Source organism: Trichechus manatus, unplaced genomic scaffold (genome assembly GCF_000243295.1).
Source record: "Trichechus manatus latirostris isolate Lorelei unplaced genomic scaffold, TriManLat1.0 scaffold00050, whole genome shotgun sequence".
NCBI classification, from domain to species: domain Eukaryota; kingdom Metazoa; phylum Chordata; class Mammalia; order Sirenia; family Trichechidae; genus Trichechus; species Trichechus manatus.
In genome coordinates this window covers 1,573,875-1,596,145 of record NW_004443986.1, presented here as the reverse complement: position 1 = coordinate 1,596,145, position 22,271 = coordinate 1,573,875, and positions in this window count along the sequence as shown.

The following is a 22,271-nucleotide window of genomic DNA, read 5'->3' as shown; positions in this document are numbered from 1 at the left end:
AGTCTCTTTTAGGCCAGTAAATCTGGTCTTTTTTGTGTGTGTTAGAATTTTGTTCTACATCTTTCTCCAGCTCTGTGCAGAACCCTCTGTTGTGATCTCGGTCAGAGCAGTCAGTGGTGGTAGCCAGACACCATCTAGCTGTGCTGGACTCAGTCTGGTGGAGGCCGTGGTAGCTGTGGTCCATTAGTCCTTTGGACTAATCATTTCCTTGTATCCTGTTCTCTTCATTCTCCCTTGTTCCCGAAGGGGTGAGACTAGTGGACTATCTTAGATGGCTGCTCACAGGCTTTTAAGACCCCGGACGCTACTCACCAAGGTAGAATATAGAACATTGTCTTTATAAACTGTGTTATGCCAAGTGAGGTAGATGTTCCCGGAGACCATGGTCCCCACAGCCCTCCGCCCAGCGATTCAGTCCCTCAGGGAGTTTGGATGTGTCTATGGAGCTTCCATGACCTTTCCTTGTACAAGTTGTGCTGGTTTCCCCAGTATTGTGTACTGTCTCACCCTTCACCAAAGATACCACTTATCTATTGCCTATTTAGTATTTTTCACAAAACTTTTCAAAACATGGTACAATGCATTCTTCCTTACTGTAAAAGCAGTTCTTACAGCCCAAATAAATAAAGCCAAGGGATTTTTCTTTTTAATTTTGGGAAAATTACCACTGCAATACATTCTTTATTACTGCAAAAGCAGTACTTAGAGGCAATATAAATAAAACTAAATAAATTTGAATCTGAGGAAAATTACCACTACTATGTATTCTTCATTATAACAAAAGCATTACTAGCAGCTAAGAAGCAGAAACAGCTGCCCTGGAATACTGCAGAACTGCTCACAGTGCTGCATTCCACCTGCTCCACATGGAAGCAATGATTGAGCCCTAAGATTGAATGCAGTGTAAGCATAACTTATAGGATTTCCAGTCTCTTGAAAAGTACCACTGCAATGCGTTATTCCTTATTGGAAAGGCATTATTTACTGTTCAGAGACTAAAAAAGAAAGGATCCAGTACCGCCTAGAAACAATGAATGGCATAAAGGAGAAAATGGCCATTATGACTGAATGAAGACTGGCAATAGCTTATTCTCGTGATAGGTACATTCTCACGAGAACATAGTAACTCGGAAACATAGAGAGGAGGCTTATCTCAGAGAAATAAGGCAAACCTGTCAAAAGTTCAGAAAATTCACACATCAGAGGCGCATCACCTAAGACAATGCTCAGTCTACACAAAAATGAGGTTTCCACTCAGGATTTTTGAATTTCACACGTATCAAAAGGCTCCCACTTTGAGGCTAAACGTGTTGAAATCAAGCTTCCGCCTTTCCAAAGAACTCCAGAGTCATAAAAAGTGAGTGGGCATGTGCCATGGGTCTTGAAAGGGTCAAATAAGTACTAGTTAGGTAAAAAGTATATTTAGCAACTTCTTTAAGAAGTTGTGTATACTAAATAAAGAATATGACCCATGAGTAATGCTCTCTTTTAAAAAATCATCTATCTGAGAGCAAATGGTCAACAATTACTTTAAAACAAAGATGAGAATAAAAGGGGGCAGGGCATTATATTAATGGAAATGGAACAACCAAAACAGAAATATTGAGAATGTGAAGAATGTGGCCAATGTCACTGAACAATTTGTATAGAAATTATTGAATGGGAACCTAAACTGCTGTGTAAACCTTCAACGAAAACACAGTAAAATCGTATTTTTTTTAAAAAAAAAGTTGTATAAAGGCAAGAAAAAAACATTTTCTGAGTCAATGTACAATGTAATTCTGCTCCATATCTTTAAAAATATATATATATTTTTCCCATGCAAAAATTTATACATACGTTGTTATGTGACCCTATTTGCCCTCCCCATACTGTGACAGCACACTCCTCCTTTCCACCCCTGATTCCCCATGTCCATTCAACCAGCTCCTAACCCTCTCTGCCTTTCCCGTCTCACCTCTGGACAGAAGCTGCCTGTTTAGTCTCATGTATCTACTTGAGCTAAGAGGCACATCCTCACGAGTATCACTTTATGTCCCACAGTCCAGTCCAATCCCTGTCCGAAGAGTTGGCCCCTGAAATTGTTTTAGCTCTGGGATGATAGAGAATCCAGGGGCCATGCTTTTTGGGATTCCTCCATTCTCAGTCAGACCATTAAGTCTGGACTTCTTACTAGAATTTGAGTTCTCCACCCCACCTTTCTCATGCTCCATCAGGGACTCTCTGTTGTGTTCCCTGTCAGGGCTATAATTGGTGGTAGCCGGACACCATCTACTTCTTCTGGTCTCAGGCTGATGAAGTCTCTGATTTATGTGGCCCTTTCTGTCTCTTGGGCTACTACTTTCCTTGTATCTTTGGTGTTCTTCATTCTCCTTTACTCCAGGGGGCTGGGACCAACTATAGCTGCTTTCAAGCTTTTAAGACCCCAGACACCACTCACCAAAGTAGGATGCAGAACCTTTTCTTAATAAGCTTTGTTATGCCAATTGACCTAGATGTCCCCTGAAAGCATGGTCCCCAGACCCCACCCCTGCTTCTCTGCCCCTCAAAGTGTTTGATTGTATTCAGGAAACTTGTTAGCTTTGGTTTAATCCAGTTGTGCTGACTTCTCCTGTAGTGAGTGCTGTCCTTCCTATCACCTAAGATAATTCTTATGTACTATCTAGTTAGTAAATAACCCTCCCCCTCCCTCCCCACCCTTGTAACCATCAAAGAATGTTTTCTTCTGTGTTTAAACCTTTTCTTGGGTTTTTTATACTAGTGGTCTTATACAATATTTGTCCTTCTGTGACTGACTAAATTCACTCAGGATAATGACCTCCAGCTTCCTCCATGTTATGTTTCATGGCTTCATCATTGTTCGTTATCATTGTGTAGTATTCCATTGTGTGGATATACCATAATTTATCCATTCATCCGTTGATGGGCACCTAGGTTGTTTCCATCTTTTTGCTATTGTGAACAGTGCTGCGATGAACATGGGTGTGCATTTATCTATTCGTGTGATGGCTCTTATTTCTCTAGCATATATTCCAAGGAGAGGGATAACTGGATTGTATGGAAACTTCTATTTCTAGCCTTTTAAGGAAGCGCCAAATTGATTTCCAAAGTGGTAGTACCATTTTACATTCCCACCAACAGTGTCTAAGTGTTCCATTCTCTCCACAACCTCTCCAGCATTTATTATTTTGTGTTTTTTGGATTAATGCTAGCCTTGTTGAGGTGAGATGATATCTCATTGTAGTTTTGATCTGGATTTCTCTAATGGCTAATGATTGTGAGTATCTCTTCATGTGTCTATTAGCTGCCTGAATATCCTCTTTGGCGAAGTGCCTGTTCATATCCTTTGCCCATTTTTTAATTGGGTTATTTGTCTTTTTGTCATTGAGGTTTTGCTCTATCTTATAGATTTTAGAGATTAGATGCTGATCGGATTTGTCATAACCAAAAATTTAAAAATATTTTTAATTAAATGATAGCATTGCTAAATTATAGTTAAATTTTTTCATGAACAGACTCTACAACTACTGCTTACCATATCAATCCTAAAATTAATCAAACCAGACATATAAGAGGAATTTCTGTTAAGGATGGAAGAATGAAAGTAAAAGAACTTCTATGTTTTCCCTTACTTCCAAATCTTTAATTTCTGTTAACTCAATGATCATCTTTGGATAATGGTTTATGAACTCATCTGAATAAAGCATACAGCTCATTTGGCAATGTTGACTAGGAATTCAAGACTAGTAAGTTTTTTTTTTTAACCAGATACGTTTTCAAATGTATTTTGAAAAGAGAGACACTATATTCAAGCCTTTGCCTTTTATCAGCATAAACCTGAACTTGAATAGCATTTATTATAATAAAACTCATAAAAGGGACAATTCTAAGAGTTTGTTACCTTTTTGACTTAATAACAGAGAATAGTGTCTTTTCTGAATCCCTTTCAGTCCATTGAATACTTCCATTGTCTTACTGGGTGGTAAATTTTCCTCTACTGCTTAATATACCAGATATCAAATCACTTCTGACCCTATTTTTGGAAATTAATTAGTGAATGAAAGTCTTCTGGAATATTTTATTTTATTATCAGTAGCTTTAATAATAATGTATTTATGTTCACACCAGTCAAGCTCTTAAGAGGATTTAACAGGTGTTTAAAATGGTAAGAAAATTTAGACCAGCAAATAAGTTAGGAAAACTCTCTTATTACAACGTGATATTGTACCCAATAACTTGAGTGGAATTTAACGCTCTTTGCTATCCCTACTCCTTATTTAATAAAGAAAGGTGGATTACTCTGTCTTAGTTATCTAGTGCTATAACAGAAATACCACAAATAGAAATTTATTTTCTCACAGTTTAAGAGGCTAGAAGTCTGAATTCAGAGCACTGGCTCTAGAGGAAGGCTTTCTCTGGAGGAAGATCTCTTCAGCTTCTGCTTCCTGGTTCCTGGGAGATCTCCATGTGTCTTGGCATCCATTTTATCCCATCTCTGCTCTGCTACCTTGTTTAATCTATTTTATATCTCAAAAGAGATTGACCTAAGATACATTCTACACTAATCCTGCCTCATTAACATAAAAAAGACAACCCATTCCCAAATGGGATTGTAATCATAGGCATACCTACTGAAACCCGTTGCCATCGAGTCAATTCCGACTGTAGAAATGCCCCATGGGGTTTCCAAGGAATGGCTGGTGGATTTGAACTGCTGACTTTTTGGTTAGCAGCCGAGCTCTTAACTACTGCACCACCAGGGCTCAGAATCACAAGCATAGAAGATTTACAACACATGTTTTTGGGGGACATAATTCAATCCATAACACTCTATTATGATTTATTCTAGTCTATATTTATTTTTATGTCCCTACACTAAATATAAGCATCAGTTTCATCTAGATATCTGTCAGGGATAAGGTTACAGTTGATTAAATAAGTTTTTACAGTGTCTCAGGATTATGGAATTGACTACTTTTTAGGGGCATAAATTCATTCCTTATGTATGTTATATATAGTGCATATGTACATTTTGCCTCAATTAATCTTAAAGGATGAAGATTTGAGTTAATGTTGATTCTCAGTGCCCTGGAATATTTTCCTAATTGATGTGAAACAATGACATAGGACTTAACTAACTGGAAAATGAAAGTTACTACTCTGAGAGTAAGGGTCACAAGGAAGATTCAATTGACGGATCAGGGGGAATACAGTTGTAAACTGGAAGCCTTTTTTTAAAAAAATACTTACATTTTAATAACAATGCCACATGTGGATAAGCCTGATGTGTTTCCTCTTCCCTTTGCCCATCCTTCCAGAGCAGAGAGCAAAAAAATTAAGCATTCTCTATATATGAAGATACTATGGCATTACTGCCATGAAATTTGAGCACCCTTGGCAGACAGTGAATTATTCTGTCTACATACTGCCTAAAATAATCAAATAATTTAAGTGACATATAGTCAATAAGCCAGAAAATGAGCTGACTCATTTGGTTGTTTTTCTTGGAAGTTTTGTTCAAGTATTACATTGCTTACAGTTAGAGATGGAAAGTTGCCGTTAGCCTGTTTAAGGTTCTGCGATATCTAACTTCCAAAACTACTTTGTCAACTTTCCCAAACTGATCTGACTATTGCACCTTCTTCTGCATGTTATTCCGAATATCATCTCTTGAAATCACCGTTTCATGAAATGTCACTTAGGAACTACTTTTCTACGTATTTTAAATTTCTGTTATCAGAGAGGTGATATTTTTGACATTTACTGAACAGTTTAGGCATTGTGACATAGACCTAGAATTAAAGAAATAATGAAAAGTGGTTTGATGAAATTTTTTTTACTCTAGGGTTGTGGTTGAGGACATTGTTCATTACTATGCTCTTTATGATTAAAGCGCTAAAAAGCAATGAAGTCACTTTAAGGACTAAGGTGAGCCTGACCCAAGTCCTGGTGTTTTCAAGCGCTCATATGCATGCGAAAGCTGGGCAATGAATAAAGAAGACCTAAGAAGAATTGACATCTTTGAATTATGGTGTTGGCGAAGAATATTGAATATACTAGGGACTGCTAAAAAAACGAACCAATCTGTCATGGAAGAAATATAGCCAGAATGCTCCTTAGAAGGAAGAATAGCCAGACTACATCTCACATACTTTGCACATATTATCAGGGGGATCAGTTCCTAAGAAGGATGTCACGCTTGATAGAGTAGAACATCAGCAAAAAAGAGGAAGACCCTCAACGAGATGGATTGACATGGTGGCTGCAACAATGGGTTCAAGCATAACAACGATTGTAAGGATGGTGCAGGACCAGGCAGTGTTTCGTTCTGTTGTACGTAGGGTCCCTATGAGTCAGAACTAACTTGAAGGCGCCTAAAAACAACAACATACTCTTTATGAAATAGCCTTTTCTTCTGATCTCAATACCAGTGAAACTTGAGTAACTTATTTATATTTTTCTTATGTATATCAATATCTGTTAATTATGTAAGTAGATACTCTTTTTTTCTATTTGAGTTAGTTGCTAAAAAAAACCTCAAGAGTCAAATATGCAGCAAATCTCTATTTTTGGAGATTTTTTTTTCTCTTCATTTTTTTACTTTAATTTTACTTTAAAAGTTTTGCTGTATGTTCTAGTTTTCTATTATTGCCATAACAAATTATCACAAACTTAGCAGCTTAAAACAACACAAATTTATTTTCTCACAGTTCTATTGTTCAGAAATCTGGGTTGGTTAAAATGAATTCTCTGTTCCCCATTTCACCAGGCCTAAATCAAGGTGTTGGCCTTCTGGGCTCTTATCAAGAGACTGGAAATAATCTGCTTCCAAGATCACTCAGATTGTTGGCAGAATCCACTTCCTTGCAGTTTTAAGGCTGAGGTTCCCATTTCTTTGCAGACTGTCAGCTAGAAGCTACTCTAGATGCCTCTCTACAGCCTTGCATTTGGGCCTCTACATCTCAAAGCCAGCAATGTGTCAAATCCTACACACACTTGGAATCTCTCTGATTCCTTCTGCTGCATCTCAGTTCTCTTCTGTCTCCAGCCAGAGAAAGTTATCTGCTTTTAAGGGGTCATGTGACTACACTGAGTCCACTCAGATACTAATTCAGAATAATCTTCTATATTAAACTCCACAGCTTTGATTACATCTGCAGAGTCCCTTTTGCCATGTAGTGTAAGGTACTTACAGGTTTCAGGGATTAAGGTGTGGCCACCTTTAGGGAGCCTTTATCTGACCTATCATACTACATACCATACCCATTACCATCGAGTTGATTCTAACTCATTAGTGTTTTTTCACATGAATAGTAAATAAAAATTGAATAATAAACTCAAAATAATCTTATAAGTTTACATTCCAATGAACAGAACAATAACAACAACAAGAAAAAATAGTAGCCTCAGATCAATTTACATATGAGGAGAATCTGGTTAAATATTTGAAGGATAAAATTTGAGATAAAGTACAAGGTGGCTTTTTTCATTTTTCCATATTAGTGTTAGGTACATACAATTGACATCTACAAACTTTAAGCATATGTATTTCCCAAGATTTTTCCTATTTTCCTAAATTACTGAATAAAGTTAATGTGTAACTCTGACTATTACTATGTCACTATGACAGTATTCTGTCTCTGCTTATCTATCCCTCTCCTTAGTGCTTGAGTCCATGACAGCGTTGCTTGACAGCATGAAATTTAGTGCATGCCATAGCCTAAAATCCTTTCACTATCTACCTGATATAGGCACATTTATTAGTAAAAATCCTCCATCCTTTTCAGACAGCTATCTGTTAAAATGCAGGTTTTTTGAGGCGGACAAAAGTAAATTGAACCCAAGGGCTTACTAGTTTTAGGATCTTTGAATACTAATGTAAATTTACCGTCCTGTTTCACCGTCTGTAAATGTGTAAATGGTAGCTACCTAGCAGGACTATGGATAAGGACTATAAGATGCTTAGCCTATGCCTGAAACATAGTTAATAGAATGTAAATGAATGGAGAATATTATTTTTATTAAGAAGGCTATTATTAGTTGGTCGCAAAAGGACAAATATTGTATAAGACCACTATTTTAAGAACTCAAGAAAAGGTTTAAACACAGAAGAAACATTCTTTGATGGTTACAAGGGTGGGGAGTGGGGAGAGGGGATTTCACTAGATAGTAGACAAGTATTATCTTGGGTGAAGGGAAGGACAACACACAATACCGGGGAAGTCAGCACAACTGGACTAAACCAAAAGCTAAGAAGTTTCCTGAACACAACCAAACACTTTGAGGGACAGAGTAGCTGGAGCAGGGGTCTGGGGACCATGGTTTCAGGGGACATCTAGGTCAATTGGCATAACAAAGTTTATTAAGGAAATGTTCTGCATTCCACTTTGGTAAGTGGCGTCTGGGGTCTTAAAAGCTTGTGAGTGGCCATCCAAGATACAGCAATTGATCCCATCCCACTTGGAGAAAAAGACAATGAAGAACACCAAAGACACAAGGAAAATATTAGCCCAACAGACAAAAGGGCCACCTAAACCATAGACTTCATCATTTTGAGACCAGAAGAAATAGATGGTGCCCGGCTACCACCAATGACTGCCCTGACAGGGAAAACAACAAGAAGTCCCAGACAGAGCGGGAGAAAAAGTGTGGAACAGAGCTCAAATTCACATAAAAAGACCAGACTTAATGGTCTGACTGAAACTGGAGGAACCTCCGAAGCCATGGCCTCCAGATGCTATGTTAATCCAGAACTAAAACCATTCCCGAAGACCACTCTTCAGAGAAAGATTAGACTGGATTATAAAATATAAAATAATACTCATGAAGAGAACGCTTCTTAGTTCAAACAGATACACCAGACCAAAAGGGCAGCTCCTATCGAGAGACAGGATGAGAAGGCAGGAAGGGGCAGGAGCTGGTTGAATGGACACAAGAAGCCTGAGGTGGAAATGGGGAGTAAGCTGTCACATTGTGGGGATTGTGACTAGTGTCGCATGACAATATGTGTATGGGATTTTGTATGAGGATTAACTTGGGTGGTAAATTATCACCTAAAGTGCAATTAAAAAAAAAAAAGAAAGAAGGCTATTATTATAGGGAATCACTAGGCAACATGTCTTTATTGCCTTGGAAGAAGGTAAATCACAGAAGGGTTTACTCTGTGCACTACAGAAGCTACAAAATTGAGCACAATTTTTTTTTTCCATTGTGAACTTAAAATTTGTTTTTATTTTTAGCCCAACAAGTTACTGATCATAGCTATTTTATGTAATTAATGTTCCCATTAGATATTCCCATATGCTTATAGTTTCTTTCTCTGCATCTCTTCTTGCATCTCGAACCTACTTCAAATCATTTTCTACTGCCAAAGTACATTCTTTAGAATTTCCTTCAGTGAATGCCTGCTGACAGGGAATGTTCCATGTTTTTGTATGTCTGAAAATATTATTATTTCACAACTTCCTTCCTGAAAGATTCTCACCCCCTACTGGGTATAGATTTCTAAGCTGGCAGCTATTTTTCTTTCAGCATAGTAAAGATATAATTGATTGTCTTATGACTTCTGTGATTGTTCTTGAAAGGTCAGTTTTCATCCCAACTGTCAACTATATGAAGGAAAGCTGATTTTTATTCCTCCCCCGCTAGAAAACCTGTTGTGGTCATGTCGATTCCAACTCATTGCGACCCTATAAGACAGGGTAGGACTGCCTCATAGAGTTTCCAAAGAACCACTGGTTTCTCAGTGGTTAAGCACTCAGCTGCTAACCAAAAGGTCAGCAGTTCGAATTCACCAGGCGCTCCTTGGAAACACTATAGGGCAGCTCTACTCTGTCCTGTAGGGTCTCTATGAGTCGGAATCGACTCGATGGCAACAGGTTTGTTTTTTTTTTCCCTAGAAAATCAAAACTTTTTTTTTTTAATGTCTTTACTATTTTGTAGTTTTAGTATATCTAGATTTGTCTTTCTTCTTATCCTACCTGGGATTCATTTGGCTTCTTGAATCCGTAATTTTTTTTTTCCTGGAATATGCTGACTTTCTTCAAATACTGCCTGTATTCAAGAGTAACAAATGTCTTTTATTTTTGGAAATTTGATTAAATGTACACTAGACCTCATTCTATTCTCTGTATCTCTTCCTTACTTCTCTCATTTAAAAAAATTTTTCATCTATTTTTAATTCCCGTTTTACACTTTGACGATGTTTCCTAAACAGTTCACAAATCTTTTCTTCACTATGTCTAATCTGATGCTATTATCTGATGTTAAACCCTTTCATTTAGTATGCAAATTTTGGCTATTTTTTTTTTTACTACCTGGAAGTTCTTTTAATACATATATCACTTTATAGTTTCTTATTCCTTGCAACTAATTTTAACTTTATCATTTTTTTTAAAAAATACAGTAAGAAGAGTTGCTTTAGAATTTGTGTCTGATAATTCCAAAAGATGTTTTTACGGTTTACTATTCGTGCCCATTGTCACTCATTATGATTTGTTTTCTTGTGCACTTGATTACTTTTGATTACGTGCTGGTTAGAAATTATTTATAATGATTCACTGAGGCCTAGGATGAGGGACAATTTTTGTTGATTTTGGCCAAGCAGCTGGAGATTTTACCAAGCCAGTTGTTCAGTCCACTTAAATGATGTAAACTTGGCTGTCCATCTGAACAAGGTTTGGCTTGTGATTGTAACTACTTGGGGACATTTTTATCTCACCGCTACTCAGGGCCAAAGCAGCTTTCTCTGCAGTACCCTGGTGTTATAAAGGTGAGGTGGGATTATTTGGAATTCCAGATTAATGTGGGAAGCGCTGTCTACTAGATTCACAACTATATATGGTTCCTGGATTTTCACTTATTTTTCCTTTTTAGGTAGTGATGTCAAAAACCAACTCAGGTGCTTGCTACAGCATCAAATGTCCTTTGCCCAACAGAAGTTCTCATACTACATGAGTTCCCATTATCCTGTAATTCCCTTGTTAACTCTTGAGAAACTTTAAGATTTTTTTTCAGAGTATCTAGCATTTTTATTTGTTGTTGTTTTGTTTTTTAATAACAGAGTTGTCTTACTTTGTGTGGTAGGCAGAATAATGGCTCCTTAAATTTGTCTATGTCCTAATTCTTGGAAAGGGGGAATATGTTATGTTATATGGCAAGGGGAAATTTAGGTTGTAGATGGAGTTACAGTTGTTAATCAGTTGACCTCGAGGTAGGGAGATTATCCTGGGTTATCTAGGTGGGCCCAATGTAATCACAAGGGTTCTTACACGTGAGGTACTCCCTCAGAGGAATGCAATGTGAGTAGCACTCAACCAACCATTACTGGCTTTGAAGATGGAAAAGCGCCATAAGCCAAGGAATGTGGGCAGCCTCCAGAAGCTGGAAAAGGAAAGGAAATAGATTCTTTCCTAGAACTTCCAGAAGGAACACAGGCCTGCTGACTCCTTGATTTTATCCTACTGAGACCTGTATGAGAATACTCACCTACAGAACTGTAAGATTACAAATTGTTTGAAATTACAAATTGTGTGTTTAAGCCAAGTTTGTGGTAATTTGTTACTCCAGCAATAGGAAACTAATATATGCCCTCTCTTACCAGAAATATCAATTCCCCTTCTTATTTTATAAAGAATGTAGTTAAATATTAAAAATCTGAAGAAAAGAATAGTGTTGTTTCTTTGTTCCTACTTTTATACTCTTAATATTATTTAAAACATTGTGACAGTGAAATAACATGATACTAAGGGAAGTAAAGACATTTTTGTCTGATTCCATTTTTTAACATTTTTCAAGCTGTTTGTGATTGATGCTCCTTGTCTTTTTTCCTGTTTGATTTGAAGCTAAAGACAAAATTTTCTAAGTAGTAGCCAAATATGCTTATTTCTGGAAAAGTGATAGAAAGTGAAATTTTAACTAGGCTGTCCTTACTCCAAAGTTATAGCTAGGGATGGAATGGAAATTTTTACTAAGAATATTATCTTGACATTTTTAGCAAATAAAAAACCTAAATAACCACAGCTTTGATCATTTACTACATATGAGTTTTTGTGAGAGCTTTTACGTTTGTCAGAATAACTTTACTGAATCAAATTATTATTTACATTAAAACCAAATTTGATCTATTTAAAGTGTGCCAAGTTGCTCAGACTTACTGCTGTGTGTTTTCTCATAGTGGCTGCTAATCCTAAAAGGACTGGCACAGGGTATGTGAGGAGATGGGGCTGGGAGCCTATGACAGACTGCAATGAGCAAAGATATACTTCCAGTATATGCCATGTATTTTTCATCATATAAATATATGAACCTAAGGAAATATAGAGGTATATTGGGTTAACTTGGAAACCTGCAAAGATGGCATTGGGAGAACTAGATCTCACTTCTGCTGACCCGGGAATCAGTATACTTTCCAGTGGGTAACAATGTTTATTAAATAGCATACTGCTAATTAATTGAAGGACCATGGGCAAATCAGCTACCTCTTGGCTATATTTGTATTATATCTAAAATGATGAGGAATAAATATAATGACAATATATAATAATAGCTAAATAATCCCCTCTACAACACCTGAATATGTTGAAAAAGTTTGTGTGTGTGAGAAAGACAGTTATTTTATATATATATATATATACACACACACACACACACACACACACACAAAGGGTCTCTCTCTCTCTAAAATTCTGAATATGTCTTTTATAATGAAGTTCAATATAAACAACACTTCAGTTACATCGGCTTGATGCGACCTTATGTTGGGGGAAGAAAGGTACATCTCATGGTGGCTAGGGCAATGGACTTCAAAGTTAGCTTACTTCCCTCTCAATCAAAAAGTTTGTTTTATAACTTTTTTATACAGTTGAAGTTTGCCACTGTTAGAGGGAACTGTTAGGGAAATATAAAATATTTCCCCACTGCTAATCATCTTTTATTGGTATCTCCTCAAAAATTTGGAGATGTCCTCCTATGGAAAAAATGTTGGCCCTACTCATCTTGACTGCCTGTAAAACTGCTCAGTGAGGCTAATGATGGTTTATAATGTGTGTCTGTAGTTGCAATTATGGTGTTCCCCAAAGGATTTTCAGCAAGGATTATCTTTCTATAATAGACTATGTCTCTTTTATACTGAACATTTGATAAATAACTATTCTAAGAACTAATGCTTATGGACTGACTTGATATGGCCCCTTCCGCTTGTGACTTCAGCTGACTACCTGGAATAATGGGATGAGTAGTAAAGCTGTTTAATATTTAGAAACTGTGAGCCCTTAAGATGTTTATATAAGCCAAATAACTCCATTTACCAACTACAAGCCAGTGATTTTGAAATCAAACTTAAATTGGATTGAATCTCAGTTCCACCATACACTGACTGAATATCTTGGGATAAATTACTTAACCATTGTGAAACTTTGTTTCTTTACACCAAAATTTAGAAAACAGTGCCGAATCCTAAGAATTGTTACATGAATTCCTTTGTAAACTATAAAGTACATCATTTTTGTTGTTATATTCTCAATTGTTTATGATATAATACTAAGAATATCAAAAGGCTTTTGCTTAACATAGAAGTATTTATGGGATTTCATTTGATTAACATTTTGACTTATTATTCGGAAAGCTCTGATGAAAAGGAATTTAAAGGCGTAAATCTTTTCCTTAAGGAGCTTACATAAATTGAGAGAAGCAGTGAGTAAACAGTTATTATGCATAGTGAAAAATGCTATAGGGTAGGTAGATACTCAAAGGATGAAACAGAGATACAAAGAAAGGAAATCTAACCTCGACTGATAGTTCAGAAAAAGCTTCTCAAAGGAGGTAAACAGGAAAATGAGGAAAAATGAGAGTGATGTAAGCAGCGGACAGGCACAGGGGCAAATTTTTAAATAGGAAGAAAACCATGTGCAAGTTATGATGAATTTTCTATATTCCGGGAACAAAAAATGGTTTCAGGTGGCTTGGTACATGTGTGGGTAGTGAAAGGGGTCAGAATGTCAAGGGATATACATACAAAATAAGTCACCTCATCCTGAAAATTATGAGGAGATATGAAAGTCTTTCATTTAATTAGAGAAGTGATATCAACAGATTTGCTCTTTTGGAAGATTTTTCTGGCAGTCTGTGGGGAATGGATGGGATCTAGAAGGGTGTTATGGGTTGAATTGTGTCCCCCAAACATATATGTTGTAAATCCTAACCTCTATGCTTGTGGTTATGATCCCATTTGTGAATGGATTGTTTTGGTTATGTTAATGAGACAGGATTAGTGTAGGGGGTGTCTTGAGTCAATCTCTTTTGAGATAAAAAGAGATTAAACAAGCAAACTGAGAAGGAGAAGCAGAGATGGGGGAAGAGAGATACCAAGCCACATGAAGATTGCTCAGGAGCAGAAGCTCTGAAGAGACAAGAACCTTCCTCCAGAGCCGACCGAGAGAGAAAGCCTTCTCGGAGAGCCAGCACCTTGAATTTGAACTTCTAGCCTCCTTAACTGTGAGAAAATAAATTTCTGTTTGTTAAAGTCTCCCACTTCTGGTATTTCCATTATAGCAGCACTAGCTGACTAAGAGAAAGGGAACAATGAGAAAAAGGACAAGCAAGACTAGAGACAGTGGAACTTGTGGAAAATTGTAGGTGTTAGAAAGTAGGGATAAAATTGAGTTAGACCAAAACATTAGGCATCGGGAAAGAAAGGGGCTGACTAGAAAGAGATTTAAGAGTGAAACTGCATCAGACTTATTTCCTGATTAGTTGAAGGTGGGGGATAAATGAAGAAAGAATCTTACCACAGTCTCCTAAATTTCTCCATTGGTGAGCTCCAAGCCTCCCTGGCACAGGAACTTTGGAGAGGAAAAGATTTTAAGAGAGATACTGAATTTATTTGTGGGACATATACTGAAAAAACCAAAAAACCAAACCCGTTGCTGTTGAGTAGAACTGCCCTATAGGGTTTCCAAGGAGCAGCTGGTGGATTCGAACTGCTGACCTTTTTGATTAGCAACCGAGCTCTTAGCCACTGTACCACTAGTGCTCCACATATACTGAGGTACCTGTGAAATATTTGGATCTCAGTTGCTAGTCTGAAACGCAGAAAAACAGGTCACACTGGGAGGTGTAGATTTGGGTGTTAGTTTGAAGATGTTAATTGAAACCATCTGCAAGAAATGATCACCATGGAAAAAAATTATTCTTCATTTTGAGGCAATTACATGATTAAGTTATGATGTCTCCTACCTGCAGGCTTCATAAGAGGAAGTGGGGGGAGCTGGTGTAGGTAAGTGATTTCTTTCAAAACTTCATTAGCTTTAAAACAAGTAGATTAAAGTCATATAATTTTAGATTCTTAAATTGAATTATTCATCTAAATAAAAAGTCATATATCAACATTGCCACTTCAACTTTTATACAAAATATTTTTCACTATAGTTAAAACTAAAGGTGCGTGCCTGGTTGTTTTAATATTTACCAAGTGACCAAATTGGTGATCCAAGATTTCTTCCAAATAAATGGGTTTGGCTTGAAGACAAATCATGTTAAACAAGAATTCACACATTTAAGGGCCCTGAGGCGGACTGTCCTGATGGGATATAAATTATGGCTTCATCCCTCAGAAGACTTTCCTAATATTGTGACAAGACTAGACAGTAAGATAGTGTAATATATGAATCTCATCGTGTGAGTAGATTTGTCTTATTAATAATAAGATAATTGAGTAATTACAAATTGAAAATTTTATATTTTCTCTGTTTTTGGAATCACTTTGTCATCCTTCATGTTTGAACAACTTTAAATGTAAACACTTCTCAGGATTCTTGAATATCAAAACCCCACAACATTCAGTGAGCTTTGATGCCTTTTATTTTTCACGGTGATTGTAACCTATTCATTTAGAAGTGTTGAACTGTATCATATAAAGAAAGAGTTCATTATCTTTGTTCTGATGATTATAACCTATTTTAAGAATCTTTTATATGACAGATGTGTAAATTATGTTTCTCCATTAGCCCTTTCCAATGTAATAAAACAGAAATCTTATTTTAGGCACATACTGTTCATTCTACAAGAATTAGTACAATCTGAAATAGTAGGTGAAAATCAGAATTGTGCAAATCCTCAACATTAAAATCTAACCTTTTGAAATCATTAAGAGTTCTTAGTAATGTCATAAATCATATTCAATTTTTAGCAAAGTAACTAAAATTTTTATATTTTATAATACTATTTTTCAAAATCATATACTGTTATAAGTAAACTTGAACTCTATGCCTGGGAGAACTTTTAAGTTTGAGAGACTGTCTCACAGCTGGAAAACTACCCAAAGTGAATTGATCACAGAAGAATATGTTTCCCATTATCCACCTCTCTACCAAACTATTTCTTGTAGCTTGAAAATAATAAATATTTTGTAAGCCCCCAAAGGTCTTTTTTGATCCATGAATGAAGTTACCCCAGATTCATATAACTAAAATCTGACTTCCTTTCAGCCATTGAAATTCAAAACCGTTCTATTTATTAGTATGGTATAAGAAAATTTCTCAAAAATATGTCATAACTTTGTATTTTGATGAAGTCAATGTCAATGTATGTCAAGAGTTTTGATTTCATTTAAGGTGAGTACAATGTGATGTGAAAAGAAATGTAAAGTGAGTAATGGAAGTAGGTTACTAAAAAAGAATATTAGAAGATGCAGTGAGGTAGCCTTTAAATTTAAATTTTTATTTTATGAAAAGTTGTACTTTTTCCTTTTACTCATCATAAAAATATTTTATTCATATCTTAATGTTTAGAGTTTACAAATTTCCAGATATTTGATCTTTTGTAGCTTTAAAATTTTTAAGTTACTTGGAATTTTAAGATGATAACAATCCTGAGAAAATGACCTGTTCTTATAACTTAAACATATATTCTTAGTGCAATTTTACCCATAATGCATTGCACATCCTTAGTGTGTTTTTCCAGAGGAAACTGAGTATAATTCATAGGATCTTCTGCCATGACTTCTCTAGAACTGCAGTCTTCATTTTACAATGTACATTAGAAAAACTGAGTTGTTTAATTATATAACTGTGATACCCTAGTAAATTAGTAGCATTTCTAAAGTAAAATTCATATATTCATTCCAAATTCTAGATCACATATGTAGCCACATAATAATTTTTCTAAGAATGTAATTTTGAAGTAAATTTCTTCAGAGTAAGTTGGGAATTATTGCTAAGAGGTATTTAATAGAGTCATCTGATTCAAAGGAAATAACTATAAAAATCACAAGGTTTAAAAAATGGCACAATCACTCATCTTGCCAAGTGAAAAGAAATTGATACAACATGTTGAACTTTGATCATTCATGTTTCACCAGTGAACCCAAACATACAGAAAATACTTTACTCAAATTGCTCTACAATAAGTGCCAATCCTTATTTGTCCATATTAAGGAAAGGTGGGGATAGGGAAGAATATTAAAAAAAACTTCAGATCTTGTTTTAGCCAATACTGGTCACTTCCTGTCCTGTCAAACTTTTCTCCCAGATTTGCTAATAGGGTCGCCTTCTCCTTGTGCCTGCCTGCCCTCTGGTGGAGAGCAGTGGAATGATCAAAAGAAAGTAGGGAAAAGTACATGTCAGAAAATTCATGGTGAGATGATGGATAAGTTCTTGAGACAGGTGTAACCACATGTCACTGGTTAATCACTTCTAATAAGAGTTTTATATGTATATTTAAAAATAATGTCTTAATGTTTAATTTATTTTTAACTACTGAATGTTAACTGGTTCTCTCTACCTTAAGATTAGAGGAGGGAATTCCAGAGGTAAGGGAAAGCTGGCCAGAGTTGACTTTCTTGGTAAATGTTAGCTCTCTGGGTAGCTGAATGAGTAGCAGTGCCTCACATTTTCATGAGATTATTTGGAGGGGGAGGTCAAGGAAGACTTATCACTTTCTAGTTCTGTTTAAACAACTTGATTAATAATTTCATCTCAGTTCATGCAGCCAGCTTCCTAAAAAACAAAAGTCTCTGTTTCTTTGGGTTTACTGGACTTTTAAAAATCACAGCCCTGTAAAGGTTCAATCAAGGACTTTTGAAGTAAACAGAACCCTTGACTCATGACCAATAACTGAATACATAAGATTTTTATTATAAAATGGCCTGGCAAAACACAAATCCTTTGGCTGTAAATCTCCCCTATATTTCCACTGTAAATCTGATGCAATAAACACTAAATTGCCACCATTTTAAAATAACATAATTGAGAACTCAAAATTTTTCAGTTGTCCTTATACAATAAATCTGAGATTGTACCCAAAGTTTCTGTCCTGATTTGGCCTTGTGCCTCAGTCCAACTCTTCCCTTCCACAGCTGTTGCTGGGTACATTCTTATTTAAACAATGGGGCTCTATGGAATAGACCTCAAAAGACTTGAGGGAATAGAGAGAGCTGGAGAAGAGAAAGGGATGAAAGAGACTTTAAAAGATGAAACAAATGTTAAGAGTTTATGTAGGTCAAACAATTTAAAGATGGCTTTTATTTATTGTAATGTGGGGATTTTCCAACTACTTTGAGAGCCGACTTATGTTTTATAATAAAAAATTCTGAGGATACGGTCAAGCACTGGATAAGGATGTTGGCTTGGTGTTATTGTCTATAAAAGGCCTTAAAGTTGAGTTAACATAAAATTATGTTTTAGACTTGGGAATCTAGGAGTTCATAGAAAATTGTGTTGGCTATTTTGAGATATGCCCACAGACCTGTTCTCTTCCGGGTAACCATCATTATGTTACCGCTAAGTAGAAGAGATTATCAGGAAAAAAAAAATTGATTCCTACAGTTAAATAAACAACAGCAAAAAAAGTGTATATATATATTTATTGATATATATATATACACAAATATATGTACCTTTTTTATATTATTACAGATAATCTTCTTTCAATCTTCCTTTCTACCTCACTTTTTAAAAAGGGAGGACCAACTTAATATTCCATTTTTCCATAGCCTGCATCAAGTTCCCTAAGCTACACATCTTCCGCATTTCAGCACCTTCATATCCCTCACATTCTTTTATGGCAGAGCACAACTGTCTCTCTTTTTCCAACAAGAAACACACATTGCAGTTGAACAGTCGAGGTCATCACTATGCTCGCGTCACAGGTCAAGCAAGATCACTTACATTTTTTAGGGGGTCACTTCTTCTCACTGGGTGGGATATGACCTTTTTCCTGTTCGTAGAAAAGAAACCACCCCAGATGTTCACCACCCCTGCTCCTTTTCTTTCTTTTCCATTCTCTTTCTCGTTTACTGCCAAATACACATACTTAGACATCGTTCATCTTGCTAGTTATCCTACACTGTGTTGACAAAAGGTTGATCTTTATTTCTACCTTATGCTTTTTAAATACAAAAAAAAAAAAAAAACTACTGACATTTAGAATAAACTTTAGGCCATAGATATTGATTTTTCAGCTACAGTGTTTATTTCTGAAAATTCCTTGGTATCATCAACATATTATAAAGTTATTAACATATGTCTTTCCCTGTGTCTGTTTTGCCATCTTAGTATGTATTGACTGCATTTTTCTCATAACCATCAACATTTTGAGGTATGTTTTGAGGAGTAGGTCTGAGAACATATTTATTTTTTGTGTTCTTTCTACATAGATTATTCTTCTTGTTTCTTCATCTAACCCAGATCTCTTTCATCTGTCAAGGTCTTTCCAATTTTTTCATCTTCTATAACCAAGTTTGCAGGATTTTTTGTAGTAATTAGACACATATAGATGATTCTCCTGTTTTCATATTTTATAAGAGTAATCAAGAAGCAATAACAGTAGATATAATTATTATGATTAATAACAACTTTTTGTTTGAATCCCACCTTCTTTACGAAACCCAACCTTATTTGACTGGTTCATTTGATAAACATTAATTGGAAAATATTATATCCCAGAAACCTCTCTAGATGCTAGAGATAAAGCAGTGACCAAACAAAAAAGGTGTCTCTCCATGGAGCTTACAATCTAGTGAAAATACACTTTCTAACTGAACATGGCCAATGTATTGGAACATAATGTCAACTTCATAACAACTACTGTGTGGAATGCCCTACGCCAAGCTTCTTTATCTATTTTTTTACTCTAATTTCCAGAGGTTTTAATTTTTAAATAACTTACATTTTCCATCTCTTCTGCATCCCTAAACTGGTCCTCATTAAGTTCTAGAGTTGGAATAAAATAATATTATTTATAATAAGCAAATATGGCAAAACTACCCCATACCTTTTGTCACCATACCAATGTTATTAGGGGAACAGTAGTATCCTAGTTTTTAAAATATCTATAGCCAACATGATTTAAAAAAAAAAAATCTATTACTTAATTTTTTTGGTCCGAAGAACAATTCAGTAAATTAAAATCAAATTTCTTTTCGAAATGTAACATTTCTTTTCAAAGTACACGTTTGTTTTAGAGATAATAAATATTTATGAAGACCAAACTAACAGCTTATGTTGAAGAGATATTCTAAGGCTTTATCCTAAAAAATCCAGTGGTACCTAATACTTAATTCATTGCATCCAAAAGATTAATTATTAATATTTAAATAATGAATTATTAAAAATAAAATAAAATGGTAGGAAAAACAGCAAACTTTAATACGCCCAAAAAAGTTTTATCAAATCCTGTATCACACATCTGCTTAAAATTCATTTTTTTCTATTTTATTATGGTAATGTTGTTGTTATTCTTAGGTGCCATCCAGTCGGTTCTGATTCATAGCGACCCAATATATTACCGAACGAAACTCTGCCCGGTCCTGTGCCATCCTCACAATTGTTGTTACGCTTGAGCCCACTGTTGTAGCCAGTGTTTCAGTCCATCTTGTTGAGGGTCTTGCTCTTTTTTGCTGACCTTCTACTTTACCAAGCATGATGTCCTTCTCCAGGGACTAATCCCTCCTGAAAACATGTCCAAAGTATGTGAGACAAAGTCTTGCCATCCTTGCTTCTAAGGAGTATTCTGGTTGTACTTCTCCCAAGACAGATTTGTTCATTCTTTTGGCATTCCATGGTATATTCAATATTGTTCGCCAACACCACAATTCAAAGGCTTCAATTCTTCTTAGGTCTTCCTTATTCATTGTCCAGCTTTCTCATGCATATGAGGTGATTGAAAACACCATGGTTTGAGTCAGGCACACTTTAGTCCTTAAAGTGACATCTTTGCTTTTTAACACTTTAAAGAGGTCTTTTGCAACAGATTTGCCCAATGTGGTGGGTGCGTTGTTTGATTTCTTGACTGCTGCTTCCATGGGTGTTGGTTGTGGATCCAAGTAAAATGAAATCCTTGACAACTTCAATCTTTTCTCCTTTTATCATGATGTTGCTTATTGTGAGGATTTTTGTTTTCTTTATGTTGAGGTGTAATCCGTACTGAAGGCTGTAGTCTTTGATCTTCATCAGTAATATACATTTATATATGTTTATATGTATATATACATTATATATTGTGGCAATATGTGTATAAAATTTGTCATTTTAAACATTTTAAACTTTTTCAGTGGCAAAAATTACCTTCAAAGTGTTGTTCAACCACCAAACTATTTCCAAAACATTTTCGCCACCTGAAACAGAAAACCTGTACTCATTAAGCAGTGACTCTCCACTTTCTTTTCTCTTGTGTCCCTGTAACTTCTAATTTATTGTCTTTCTCTATGACTTGGCTATTTTAAATATTTTATATTAATGGAATCATATACTGTTTGTAATATTATGTTAGACTTATTTCATTTAGCATATTTTCAAGATATATCCGTGTTGTTCCATGTATCATAATTATATTTCTTTTTATGACTGAATAATATTATGTAATGATTATCATATTTTTTATCCATTTATCTGTTGATGAATACTTGCGTTATTTCTATCCTTTGGTTTTGGGGAATAATTGGTTATTGTGAAGAATGTTGCTATGAACATTTGTGTACAATGATTCTGTTTGAGATCTTATTTTCAATTCTTTTTTATTTTTTAACTAAGAGAAGTTTATTTCCTCACGGTTAAAGTAGGATAAAAGTCCAAATTCAGGGCATCAGCTCCAGGGGAAAGCTTTTTCTCTCTGTCAGCCTTCTTCTCTTCAGTGTTCCCCCGGACTAGGAGCTTCTCTGCGCAGGGACCCCGGTCCAAAGGACGCGCTCTGCTCCCAGCACTGCTTTCTTGATGGTATGAGGTCCCCCTGTCTCTCTGCTCACTTCTGTCTTTTATCTCTCAAGAGATTGCCTCAGG